At 47.5% G+C, this 13,992-nt stretch overlaps 1 protein-coding gene across 1 annotated transcript in view; it reads left to right on the forward strand.

The window, feature by feature from the left end:
- Positions 1-13,992, forward strand: part of sema6bb (sema domain, transmembrane domain (TM), and cytoplasmic domain, (semaphorin) 6Bb) — a gene marked incomplete at both ends in the record, with an annotated part of 85,806 nt that overhangs the window by 57,545 nt on the left and 14,269 nt on the right. The window lies entirely within an intron of this gene.

A 13,992-nucleotide genomic window follows, 5' to 3' on the forward strand; every position in this document is an offset into this window, starting at 1 on the left:
AATCCTGATTCAGATGGAGCTCTATTTGATGCTGCTCTTTCACTTTGGGTCCTCTGACCAACGAGCCCCGAGGCGCCCCCCCCTGGGATGGCCCCTGTAACTGTCTCCGCTAATAGTCGATCCATACATGGTGAAGTTAAGCTGGTTGTGTGGCCTCATCAAGCATGGTCTCGGCCTTTATGTGAGAATTCTCGGCCACAAATTGGATTCTGTAAAAACGGCACAAATTGGCCATGGCATATTCAGATAAAGGTTGGCTTTAACGGTAAAGTTTAGGCAAATGAAACAACTTAATGTTAGGGAAATGCACTCGCCTACCGCCGCGGAGACCCGGGTTCAATTGCGTAACAAATTAAACTCTGGGCGCAATTGAAGGCCCCCATGCCACCCCAACACCTTTCTACACTTTCTACTGCACTACTTCACTGTGAGACAACTTGCTTTTCGTGCTGGGAACACAGAATTTTAAGACTTTACGTATCACCAACACATCATTTGCTGTCAACAACTAATTAATTTTATGTATTTGTGTGAGATCACGTTGTCCTGGTCCTTGAATGTCTGCAACTAGCCAGAATCCCATGGACTCTCAATGAGTCTATTTTGTACGATATTCGCGTGCATCTATCCTGCATCCATCCTGCACTTGCAGCCACTTCAAAATATTATTCATAGAATGTTGTAAATTAAACCTGAACAGACATATTATAATAAATTAAAAAAGACTCTCGAATCAGTAGACGACTCCTTGCCCCTTCCAGTTGCTGAAATATCTGTGGAGTAATTGCATTCCAAATAATTTATCTTCCCCAAGGGATCAGTACATGCTGTTGTGCAGGAAGCTTGTAATTAAAAGTGTAACTTCTACGATCTCCACCATACGTATGCGCTACAACAGTGGGTGAGAGATGAAGATTCCGTAGGATACGATGACGCATAATTGTTAATTAAATACTTTATGGCCACAGGCTTGAATCCTCTTCTGTGCTGAACTTGTTATAGACCGTTTCGACTTGACAACGTAAACAGTCTAAATTGGCCCTAGCCCTACTTCCTGTTGCAGTGTTTGCTAATACAACAACTGACAGGAAATAAACTCGAGTCCAAACGGTTCCCTAGCAAACGGATTCCAGTGAAATGGTCTATAGTGCAAGGTCCAAGCCAGAACAAAAAAAGAGTCAAATATCTCTGTTACAAAGAGATGAAAGCGGTGGCTCTCCAGCAGAGTGGGCGGTGTCAGACAGGGATGTATGTCCTGCCTTTGAGGATGTAGCCAGCCAGGGTCTCTACTGACTGTCTCTGGCTCTGAGGCATGTTTGATCCCCCACCTGATCCTGTCATGAAATATGGCCGGCCTTAGTTCAGTTGAGCGAGGTGAGCTCTGTTGTCACTAGATGAAGGACACGGTGGCGTTGTCATGGCAGGAAACTGAGTCGGCATCTCTCGAGTCGGCTGCCAGAATCACTTACCCAACACTCTGTCTCAGATACAGTGATCAACTTAGTGCCGCAGCCCCTCTTTTCATCATCTCCTTTTCCTTTGACACGTTCTTTGTCTCTGATATGGATGTAGCCTTTTCCACTTTTTCCTGTGCTTTCCGCTGAGACCATCATTCTCTGTCTTCCTCTAAGACAGAGATTCTTTTCGGCCAAATGCAAGCTCAATAGGCATTCAGAGGAAGACAGAGAGGCGCAGCTTCAATGGGTTTGTTATGACAATCTGTCACTGACACCGTTAGACTTTGAAAACTTGTGAGCAATGATCTTTATTCCGAAATCCCTCTCTCACACACATTTGCCTTGACTTAATTTATTTCTGGCGCCTGTGCACCTGCTCTATATGTGTCTCATTGTCTGTTACAGTAGCTTGTTTCTCTGTGCTTCTCCTTATGTGCCTTCTTCTCCTGCACAGGACATGTTCTATACACCTGTGCACACACACACACACGCATGCACACACACACACACACACACACACGCATGCACACACACACACGCGCACGCACACGCACGCACGCACACACAGTACGCACGCACACACACACACGCACGCACGCATGCACAAATTCCACAGGGATTTGGATTGGTGGAATAGACAGAAGGCTTTTGGTTGTTGAATTTTTCATATCTCTATATTGGACCCATTCCACCTGCCTGTATCTTGACCCAGCAGATGGGAGGTAAGATATGGTCTGGCCTATCCATCTCTCTTCGGGGAAATTCTGCAAACTCATTTTCAGCCTTACTTCTTTCCTTGAGTAAGAATCCTTCTCCACAGTGGCACCGGACTGCCTCTGTGTCAAATTAGTGTCTGGATTTTCCCTCTCTGGCCCCGTCGCAATCAAAATTCATTATGATAATCACCTAAAAACCCAACTTTCTCATCTCTATTTAACACAATGGTTTCCAGTGAGGCAAATGGCCGAGTTAAAGTTAAGCTTGAGTCGGTTCCGACTGGCTTTTTAGGTGAAAATAATGAGCAGTTTGGCCTTAGCTCCAGTGCCTGGTCTCTCCTGCATGCCTCATCTCTCCCCAGTCTCAGTCTGCACACAGCTCTTGTCGTCAGGCCTCAGCGGGAGATGGATGGACGGCCTCACTTACTCCTTAGCCAGAGAGAAGCAGCTGCTGGAAGGAGAATCGATTTTCATCTCCCCTCTGGCTGATGGCGGTCGAATAGATATCAAGGGTGAATCTGTAAAGGGGAAAGGAATGGGTTGAGGAGAGCAGAGGAGAGGAGAGGAGAGGTCGGGTGAATCAGATCAAGGAGCATGGAGCAGAGCAGAAAAAGAATGGGTGAGACAGAGCCCAGAGAATGAGTGTGAGGGGGATTGGGGGATCATAGGAGGACATTGGGGAAGGGTGAAAGAGTTCAGGAGATCAGATCAAGTGAGGAGACGTGAGGGTGGACCAGGGATGGAGCCAAGTGATTGGAAGAGAGGTTGGAAAAGAGTGAGGTCAGGGCATCTGAGTAGTGCAGCGGTAGATTCCCTGCCTACCAATACGAGGGTCGCAGGTGCAAGCCCCCGTGTTACCTCCGGCTTGGTCAGGCATCCATACAGGCACAATTGGCCGTGTCTGCGGGTGGGACCCGGATTAAGGGTATGTGTCCTGGATCTGGAGATCTTTTTTTAAATCAAGAGTGAGGTCAGAGGAGGTGAGAAGGAGGGGGGGCAGTAAATTGAAAAGGAGAGGAGCTTGATATAGGGGAGGTGAGGGAGATGAGGTGCTGTTGTCACCAGGCCGGGTCGGTGTGACAAACGGGGCGGCGGCCTCCTTAGCAGGCTGCTGGCCAGGTTGTAACTCTGCCTGTGTGATGTGAACCGCATACCAATACACATACTGTACCACACGGCCTCAGCACTCTGTCACTATAATCAGCCCCTTTCTTTTCTAGTGGACATGATCTACTGTACGTCTTTACTTTCCAGCCCAGAAATACTATTTTGGGGCAACTTTGTGTAAAATTGTGCAATATGAATAATCTTGATATCAAACCATAGAATTTATTACCACAGAGAAGCCAGATTTATTCCACGTAAATTTCAAAATGGCTGCCATTTCAGCTTTTTTTTTTACCATAAGATTTCACTGTGCATAGTGATTTTAATTATTCTGCTGTCAAATGACCCACCCCTACTTGTGATCTGATTTGGTATTATGGTTAGCCATCCCTGTGTGACTGGCCATTTTAGTCAGGCCTCGAGTTGCAGCCTCTCCCCTCTCTCTCCAGTGGTTTTTTATAGTCCACATGAGTGGTTGATTACAACTCAGCTCACCTATGCGCCGCTCCAGAGTTCACTGGCTCATTCAGACTCCTGTAGCTCTCCATGGTGCTGAGGCATTTTGGCCACTTTTGGCACTTAGGCTGACAGAACTAAAGGTGTATCTGTGAGGAGGGAGAGACACTGAATGGCTCCACCGGGCCCTGGCACTGCAAGACAGGGCCAGGAGAGTGGGAGGGTCATTAAACTTTTAGATGTTTTACCAACAATGTACCCAGCGTTGCCCGGGTTAAATAGCCACAAAGCAATTAATGCACCTTTTGGTTGGCCGGAAATTATGGTGGTTTCCAGGACTTTCCAGATGGTTTCCAGGACTATACACCCTCCCCCTTCCCTGGATCATAACCCCCCCGCCATGCAAATTCTAAGCCCAATCTGACCTTGGGGGTGGGCATGGGGTGGTTTCCAGGACTTTCCAGGTGGTTCCAGGACTTGCTGACCTGCCCATGACCTTCCCCAGATCATAACCCACACCATGCACATTTTCAGCCCAATCCGACCTGCGGTGTGGGCGTGCATAAAAGATACACAGACAGACAACTTCAACTTTATTATAGATTACAGAAAGTGTATGAAACCCATGGCCAAAATAGTCATACATTCTGTCATTGTGTTACTTACTGTATGGTTGTATGGTTGTGTTACTTACCCTTTTTGCTGGGAACCCCCTCAAGGACCCCTGGGGGTCCCCGGACCCCACTTTGAGAACCACTGGTCTAAATGACTGGGCCCTTCGTGGAGTGCAGCTCAACCACCGTGACATACTACAGCTGCCTTTATTCTGGATCCAGCCTAATGATGTTTGAGTAGAGCGCACTCCGCTCACGGGAAACTCTTAACTGACTCTGAACTTCTGTTTTGTGTCTGTGTGTGTGTGTGATTGTCTCTCTGCATGTGTGCAAGTATATCAGTAGCAGATCGTGGGGTCATACATAGGGCCTTCAATGCCATGTATGACCCCACCCCCCTCCTAACAAACTGTGTGTGTGTGTGTGTGTGTGTGTGTGTGTGTGTGTGTTTGTGTGTGTGTGTGTGTGTTCTCATCTTAATGTGTGAACGCGCTCGCAAGTAACATGTCAAGTAACATGAACCATTTCTGTAAACAGCATAATGAGCAGGATTTTGTTCAGGCGTCAACAGTCGGTATAAGGTGCCAGATCCACTTACGGCGGGTTATTGCGACGTGGCGATTGGCTGGCTTCGGGTTTTCCAGGTCGTGACCCCAGCTGACAGGCAGATCAGTTACAGCGTAAATGTAGGCTAAACGGGCTGTCAAACCCCCGACCTCTCCCTTTTTATATGCCATGAGGCGCTCTTCACTCGTAAAGATGCGGTAACACAGCTCCTGGAAAGAGGTTGGCAACGAAACATTTTGCTGCGGCCGCCTCACAAACTGAGAGTGTCTGAATTTTCTCGCCGGCGAAAGAAGCGAAAGATGCCCCGAGTTTGTTTTGTTGTTTTGCAAGGCGTCGGGGGAGACAAGTTGAATTGTAAATTGTGTTTGCACAGACAGCTCATCAGCTAAAGTCAACTTTGTTAAACCAGCCATCAAATAGGAGGGTGGGGGGAATGGGTGTGGGGGGGGGGGGGGGGGGTTGCTGTCACCGCAGCGGAGACAGTCCCGCCTCGGCACGTTCCCTTGTTGTTCCAACTCGACACTTTCTGCCCGTTTCCTCTCTGCCGATGTCTGTTGATAAAAGCAGAGTAGGTGTGCATCTGACAAAAAACATACATGCACCAAACACACAGACACACACACACACACACATACACACACACATACACACAGATATGCGCACACACATACACATTTGCCACCCGTTTTGCTGTGAACTCACTCCGGCGTAATGACATAGCTGGTATCGCCACAGTGTAGCTGCAGATGGAAACAATTATAGCGCTGTGAAAATATTTCCCGAAGAAAGGCGGTGTTTTGACTGGTGCAACAGCGGGTTGCAATCACTCAGTAATTGAGGTCCACTGAAACATCAATGAGGCGAAGGCGGATTGGAGATTCCATGTTGTGGCGTCATGCTAAAGCGGGGATGACGATCACCGCGGAGCGGAGCAGGGTCTGGGTACAGCCCCCCCCCCCCCCCCGTCTCTCTTTATGGCGGTCGCAGTGTTGCAGGGGGCTTAGTTTGTGCAGGAAGGAAAATTTGTTGGCAAATTTACGACTGTGGTCTGGTCTAATTCCGTTCTAATTGCTGCGGCTTGGAGAGGGGCCTGTGTCGAGGCTTAAGAGGAGGAGGCCATAAAAGCCCACACAGTCCTTTGTATTGACATAGCAGCTGGTTAAAACAGAGCATTTGAAGTCTGCTGATGTGATGATAAATGCGTCACCCTGTAGCTTGAACCCCGGCAGAGTGAGACAAAGAGGAGAGAAAACGAGAAGGGAGGAGGGGCATTCAACGCAGTAGTTAATTTCGGTCTCCTCTTTCAGACCCAGACAGAGAGAGGGCTCTGTAACCTTGTCGCCAGTGTCGTCCTCCCTCCTCCCCTCTCTCCCTCCACTGTCACTCCTCCAAGTCAGACTGCAAGGACAGAGGAGAGGGAGAGACAGAGAGAGAGAAAGTAGAGAAGCGGTGTGGCGTATAGCTGTGCATCCCTAGACGACAGACTGCGTTCTAGCTCACATGTCTCCCCTCTCCTGAGGAGCTTCTGAGTGGCTGGAAGAACAGAGCTGATCCCCCTCTGTGAATACCGAGCCTTGGCTGATGAAATATGAAGTCCTGTGTGCGTCATGACAATTGGTGTGTGTGTGTGTGTGTGTGTGTGTGTGTCTGTGTGTGTGTGTGTGTGTGTGTGTGTGTGTGTGTGTGTGTGTGTGCGTGCGTGCGTGCGTGCGTGCGTGCGTGCGTGCGTACGTGCGTGCGTGCGTGCGTGCGGGTGGGTGGATAGGTAGGTACGTGTGTGTGAATGTGTGTATTCGTGGGCATAGGAGAGGGAGGAGGGGTTTGAATACACTGTACGGTGTGTGTGCAGTTTTCAGTGGAGAGAATTTGCAATGAGTTCTAAGATGATAAGAATAGCAGCATCAGCCTCCTGAATACTCGGCGAGGTGCGAGGACTCCTGAAGGTCTCCTGCTCTTTCATCTGACTCCTGCCAGCTTCTCCTCTGACTTCTCCCCCGGCTCCTCACATCTCCTGCCCTTCAGAGTAGCTCCTCTGACTTCTCCCCCAGCTCCTCACATCTCCTACCCCTCAGAGCAGCATCCGAGAGAGCCTCGCAAAACACAGGCTGACCCCCTCAGTGAGCGGTGTGTAGCCTACACACACACACAGTCACACACACACCACTCACACACACACCACCATCGGAACCCCCTGGCACTGCTTATGGTACGTTCCCACAGATTTCGTCATTTTGACGCTTCCCATTCATTTTCTATGTAAGCATTCTGGTAGCACCGCAGTGCATTTCAAAAGACAGGGGTGTCACCTTGGTCGCTCCACATTTAGCTTAAAGTTGAGGTCTAGGCTACTTTCTGCAAATCAGGGGTGTCCAGCATGTCTTGCTGCCTCTGGAAACCCCCAATACTCTAGTGCAAACTTTTAAACTAACTGGCGTCGATCTAAAATCAAGACTGCATGGCGTATTTCTCGCCTCAAATGTTTTCAGAGACACATTTCAGTGAACTATTTTCATAATATAAGAGAAAGAAAGAACAAGCCGCCATGTTTTTCCAGTTTGAAATCCGGGGGCAGACGAGCCCAGCGAATGATGGCGTTTTCATCCACAGGTGAAGCAAAGGAACCAATATTGAAGCCTTGAAATGATCCCCTGTGGAAACGTACCATTTGGCTACTGTCTATAGGACCGGCTTTTGTCTAATATGGATGGGTATAAGTGTATAAGCCTTATACACACATATAGACACACACACACACACACACACACACACACACACACACACACACACACACACACACACACGCACACACAGCTGTATAGAGCTGGGTATTGGTTCAAATTTCAAGAATCGATTCGATTCACAAGGTTGCGAATCGATTAATGCCGATTCGATTCAATTCCGATTCTATTCATTTCAATATCGATTTGGTTAGTGATACCAAAACGTGTTTTTTTAGCTGTAACCTGAATTACATGACTGTCCAGTTATGTAACACAGGGGTTCCCAACCTTTTTTGTGCCAAGTAGATACAGTACATGGGGAAAAAAGTTGCAGACCTGTTGTCAATTTTAATGGTTTTAGTTACACATATATTTACTCACCAGGGGGTGACAAAGGGTAAATAACAGCCTTTTCATCTGTCAATAAAGACACTTCCACAATTATGCACAGTGATTTGATTTCAGCCTATATCATTTCTAAAAGTAGATATTAATGATCAAACATTTCCATTCATGTAGCCTACAGTATTTATGTTTTTGTTTAAACTACAAACATAAATAAACGTCAACTTGAAACTATGTTTCAACTACCACACACAGCATAATATTTTAGCCTGTTTATTAAAAAAATAAATAAAAATAAATCGATCTCTGGACATATGAATCGATATCAAAGGATTAAAATAAAAATCGATAAAAAATCGGAGAATCGATTTTTTTAACCCAGCCCTACAGCTGTAGCTGATGAAGAGTAAGTGCCTGGGGCAGCTCTGTGACCATGTGCTAAGCGATAGTCCTCCAGCAGACTGCTGGTAGGACCTGGGGAGCTCTGTAATGTCTCATCTGAAAGTCCCGCAGTGTGACATCCAAAGCCCTGTCACCGTGCTCTGTGCTGAGACCACTGGGCCCTGTCATCGTGCTCTGTGCTCAGACCACTGGGCCCTGTCACCGTGCTCTGTGCTCAGACCACTGGGGATGGCATCTGTGTCTATCATCCAGACAGTAATCCACCACGGCCAGTTCCTCTAACTCGCTGCATCCAAGCAACACCTTTCCCCCGCTCTGCGACACATCAATAACCTCTTCTTTTGCACGGGCTCCCTCTCTGTCTCTCTCACTCTCTCCATCTCATTCTCTCTCGCTCCATCTATCTTTCCCTCCGTGTCTCTCTCTCTCTCTCTCTCTCTCTCTCACTTCTCTCTATTTATCTTCCTCTCACCCCCCCCCGCCCCTCAGCCTCTTCCCCTCTCTTTCACCCCCAGCTCTGTCACAACACCGCTGTTTCGATCACCTTAAAGGCCCTGTAGTCCAGGTCAGGAGACAGACTGTGAATCTCAGCGTTCACTCTGGCCTGATGGTCTGAGGGCGTGTTCACCTGAGAGGCCTTGGCCTGCTTCACAGCGGAGACATTTTATTAAAGTCCCCGCGTAAATCAGCGGAACAGGCGGGCGGGTGAAGGCACGGGGGCCAGAGCACATTCAATCAGCCAAGCAGATGGTGTCGAGCCCCAACACAAGGCCTGATGGTTTAATCATTCTGCTAAACCTTCAGAAATGTGTATCGGGAACAGGTCCAACACTTCAGCACTGGCCGTGTTAACATAAAAAACAAATTGGCCTGTGTTTTCAGCTGGTGGCCGCATAGCATAGCGCAGAGCGTGCGCGCATAGCTCTGATATATGGATCGACCATGTGAGACAGATTAAGTTGGAATTGCCTGGTACATGATTTGGGAGATATGAACCCCCTGGGCAGATCGTTAGACCGGACTGTGGACTCGCTCCCCAATTTACTGCCTGTCACATGGTTCTGAATATTTATTATTAGTTTCCACAGTGTGCTTTTCCTTTGCACCTAAAATGAGAATATCAATTACCATTCCAACTCGACAGCTAACACCATAACCCCCAAGCCATATAGGTTATGGAGGGAAAGAATAAAAAAACAACATCCTAGCGAGAAACACTCATGCGCACAAGCACACACACACACACACACACACACACACACACACACACACACACACACACACACACACACACACACACACACACACACACACACACACACACACAGACACACACACACACACACGTTGCTCTGGAAAACAATTTATTTCACCACAGCGTCCGCCACAGCCCACTTGCTTTGTTTGAATTGGATGCAGCTGAAACTGCTAACAGACTCGCCCTTGTTAAGCTGCATTTTGTGAAAGGTTGACTAGATTGGGAAAACAAGGTCTCCTGATATAATTGAACCCATAAACCCCAACGAGGAACATTCCTGACAGCAACATGTGTGCACGGACTGTGAAGAAACATTTAGAAAGAGAAACAAAGAAAATAAGTCTTTAAGTTTTGATTAGACGACACGGGGAGGGAGTCAGCCTCCTCTGACAAATTTAATCCTCAAATTCATTCCTCAAAGCAACTCCAGACTTACCTCCTTTACCACAATCAGAGAGAGATGTTCCAACTCCAGACTGACCTCCTTTACCACAAGCAGAGAGAGATGTTTCAACTCCAGACTGACCTCCTTTACTACAAGCAGAGAGAGATGTTTCAACTCCAGACTGACCTCCTTTACTACAATCAGAGAGAGATGTTCCAACTCCAGACTGACCTCCTTTACTACAAGCAGAGAGAGATGTTCCAACTCCAGACTGACCTCCTTTACTACAAGCAGAGAGAGATGTTTCAACTCCAGACTGACCTCCTTTACTACAAGCAGAGAGAGATGTTCCAACTCCAGACTGACCTCCTTTACCACAAGCAGAGAGAGATGTTCCAACTCCAGACTGACCTCCTTTACTACAAGCAGAGAGAGATGTTTCAACTCCAGACTGACCTCCTTTACTACAAGCAGAGAGAGATGTTTCAACTCCAGACTGACCTCCTTTACTACAAGCAGAGAGAGATGTTTCAACTCCAGACTGACCTCCTTTACTACAAGCAGAGAGAGATGTTCCAACTCCAGACTGACCTCCTTTACCACAAGCAGAGAGAGATGTTTCAACTCCAGACTGACCTCCTTTACCACAAGCAGAGAGAGATGTTTCAACTCCAGACTGACCTCCTTTACCACAAGCAGAGAGATGTTTCAACTCCAGACTGACCTCCTTTACTACAAGCAGAGAGAGATGTTTCAACTCCAGACTGACCTCCTTTACTACAATCAGAGAGAGATGTTCCAACTCCAGACTGACCTCCTTTACCACAAGCAGAGAGAGATGTTTCAACTCCAGACTGACCTCCTTTACTACAAGCAGAGAGAGATGTTTCAACTCCAGACTGACCTCCTTTACTACAAGCAGAGAGAGATGTTTCAACTCCAGACTGACCTCCTTTACTACAAGCAGAGAGAGATGTTTCAACTCCAGACTGACCTCCTTTACCACAAGCAGAGAGAGATGTTTCAACTCCAGACTGACCTCCTTTACCACAAGCAGAGAGAGATGTTTCAACTCCAGACTGACCTCCTTTACTACAAGCAGAGAGAGATGTTCCAACTCCAGACTGACCTCCTTTACCACAAGCAGAGAGAGATGTTCCAACTCCAGACTGACCTCCTTTACTACAAGCAGAGAGATGTTCCAACTCCAGACTGACCTCCTTTAGCACAAGCAGAGAGAGATGTTTCAACTCCAGACTGACCTCCTTTACCACAAGCAGAGAGAGATGTTTCAACTCCAGACTGACCTCCTTTACCACAAGCAGAGAGAGATGTTCCAACTCCAGACTGACCTCCTTTACTACAAGCAGAGAGATGTTCCAACTCCAGACTGACCTCCTTTACCACAAGCAGAGAGAGATGTTTCAACTCCAGACTGACCTCCTTTACTACAAGCAGAGAGAGATGTTCCAACTCCAGACTGACCTCCTTTACCACAAGCAGAGAGATGTTCCAACTCCAGACTGACCTCCTTTACCACAAGCAGAGAGAGATGTTTCAACTCCAGACTGACCTCCTTTACCACAAGCAGAGAGATGTTCCAACTCCAGACTGACCTCCTTTACCACAAGCAGAGAGAGATGTTCCAACTCCAGACTGACCTCCTTTACCACAAGCAGAGAGAGATGTTTCAACTCCAGACTGACCTCCTTTACCACAAGCAGAGAGAGATGTTCCAACTCCAGACTGACCTCCTTTACCACAAGCAGAGAGAGATGTTCCAACTCCAGACTGACCTCCTTTACTACAAGCAGAGAGATGTTCCAACTCCAGACTGACCTCCTTTACTACAAGCAGAGAGAGATGTTCCAACTCCAGACTGACCTCCTTTACTACAAGCAGAGAGAGATGTTCCAACTCCAGACTGACCTCCTTTACTACAAGCAGAGAGAGATGTTCCAACTCCAGACTGACCTCCTTTACTACAAGCAGAGAGATGTTCCAACTCCAGACTGACCTCCTTTACTACAAGCAGAGAGATGTTCCAACTCCAGACTGACCTCCTTTACTACAAGCAGAGAGAGATGTTCCAACTCCAGACTGACCTCCTTTACTACAAGCAGAGAGATGTTCCAACTCCAGACTGACCTCCTTTACTACAAGCAGAGAGATGTTCCAACTCCAGACTGACCTCCTTTACCACAAGCAGAGAGAGATGTTCCAACTCCAGACTGACCTCCTTTACTACAAGCAGAGAGATGTTCCAACTCCAGACTGACCTCCTTTACTACAAGCAGAGAGAGATGTTCCAACTCCAGACTGACCTCCTTTACTACAAGCAGAGAGATGTTCCAACTCCAGACTGACCTCCTTTACTACAAGCAGAGAGATGTTCCAACTCCAGACTGACCTCCTTTACTACAAGCAGAGAGAGATGTTCCAACTCCAGACTGACCTCCTTTACTACAAGCAGAGAGATGTTTCAACTCCAGACTGATCTCCTTTACCACAAGCAGAGAGAGATGTTCCAACTCCAGACTGACCTCCTTTACTACAAGCAGAGAGAGATGTTCCAACTCCAGACTGACCTCCTTTACTACAAGCAGAGAGAGATGTTCCAACTCCAGACTGACCTCCTTTACTACAAGCAGAGAGATGTTCCAACTCCAGACTGACCTCCTTTACTACAAGCAGAGAGATGTTCCAACTCCAGACTGACCTCCTTTACTACAAGCAGAGAGAGATGTTCCAACTCCAGACTGACCTCCTTTACTACAAGCAGAGAGATGTTCCAACTCCAGACTGACCTCCTTTACTACAAGCAGAGAGATGTTCCAACTCCAGACTGACCTCCTTTACCACAAGCAGAGAGAGATGTTCCAACTCCAGACTGACCTCCTTTACCACAAGCAGAGAGAGATGTTCTAACTCCAGACTGACCTCCTTTACCACAAGCAGAGAGATGTTTTAACTCCAGACTGACCTCCTTTACCACAAGCAGAGAGAGATGTTCCAACTCCAGACTGACCTCCTTTACCACAAGCAGAGAGAGATGTTCCAACTCCAGACTGACCTCCTTTACTACAAGCAGAGAGAGATGTTCTAACTCCAGACTGACCTCCTTTACCACAAGCAGAGAGAGATGTTCCAACTCCAGACTGACCTCCTTTACCACAAGCAGAGAGAGATGTTCCAACTCCAGACTGACCTCCTTTACTACAAGCAGAGAGAGATGTTCCAACTCCAGACTGACCTCCTTTACCACAAGCAGAGAGAGATGTTTCAACTCCAGACTGACCTCCTTTACCACAAGCAGAGAGAGATGTTTCAACTCCAGACTGACCTCCTTTACCACAAGCAGAGAGAGATGTTCCAACTCCAGACTGACCTCCTTTACTACAAGCAGAGAGAGATGTTCTAACTCCAGACTGACCTCCTTTACCACAAGCAGAGAGAGATGTTTCAACTCCAGACTGACCTCCTTTACCACAAGCAGAGAGATGTTTCAACTCCAGACTGACCTCCTTTACTACAAGCAGAGAGAGATGTTCCAACTCCAGACTGACCTCCTTTACCACAAGCAGAGAGATGTTCCAACTCCAGACTGACCTCCTTTACCACAAGCAGAGAGATGTTTCAACTCCAGACTGACCTCCTTTACTACAAGCAGAGAGAGATGTTCCAACTCCAGACTGACCTCCTTTACTACAAGCAGAGAGATGTTCCAACTCCAGACTGACCTCCTTTACCACAAGCAGAGAGATGTTCCAACTCCAGACTGACCTCCTTTACTACAAGCAGAGAGAGATGTTTCAACTCCAGACTGACCTCCTTTACCACAAACAGAGAGATGTTCCAACTCCAGACTGACCTCCTTTACTACAAGCAGAGAGATGTTCCAACTCCAGACTGACCTCCTTTACCACAAGCAGAGAGATGTTCCAACTCCAGACTGACCTCCTTTA

This window comes from Poromitra crassiceps (genome assembly GCF_964638095.1).
Source record: "Poromitra crassiceps genome assembly, chromosome: 12".
Taxonomy (NCBI): domain Eukaryota; kingdom Metazoa; phylum Chordata; class Actinopteri; order Beryciformes; family Melamphaidae; genus Poromitra; species Poromitra crassiceps.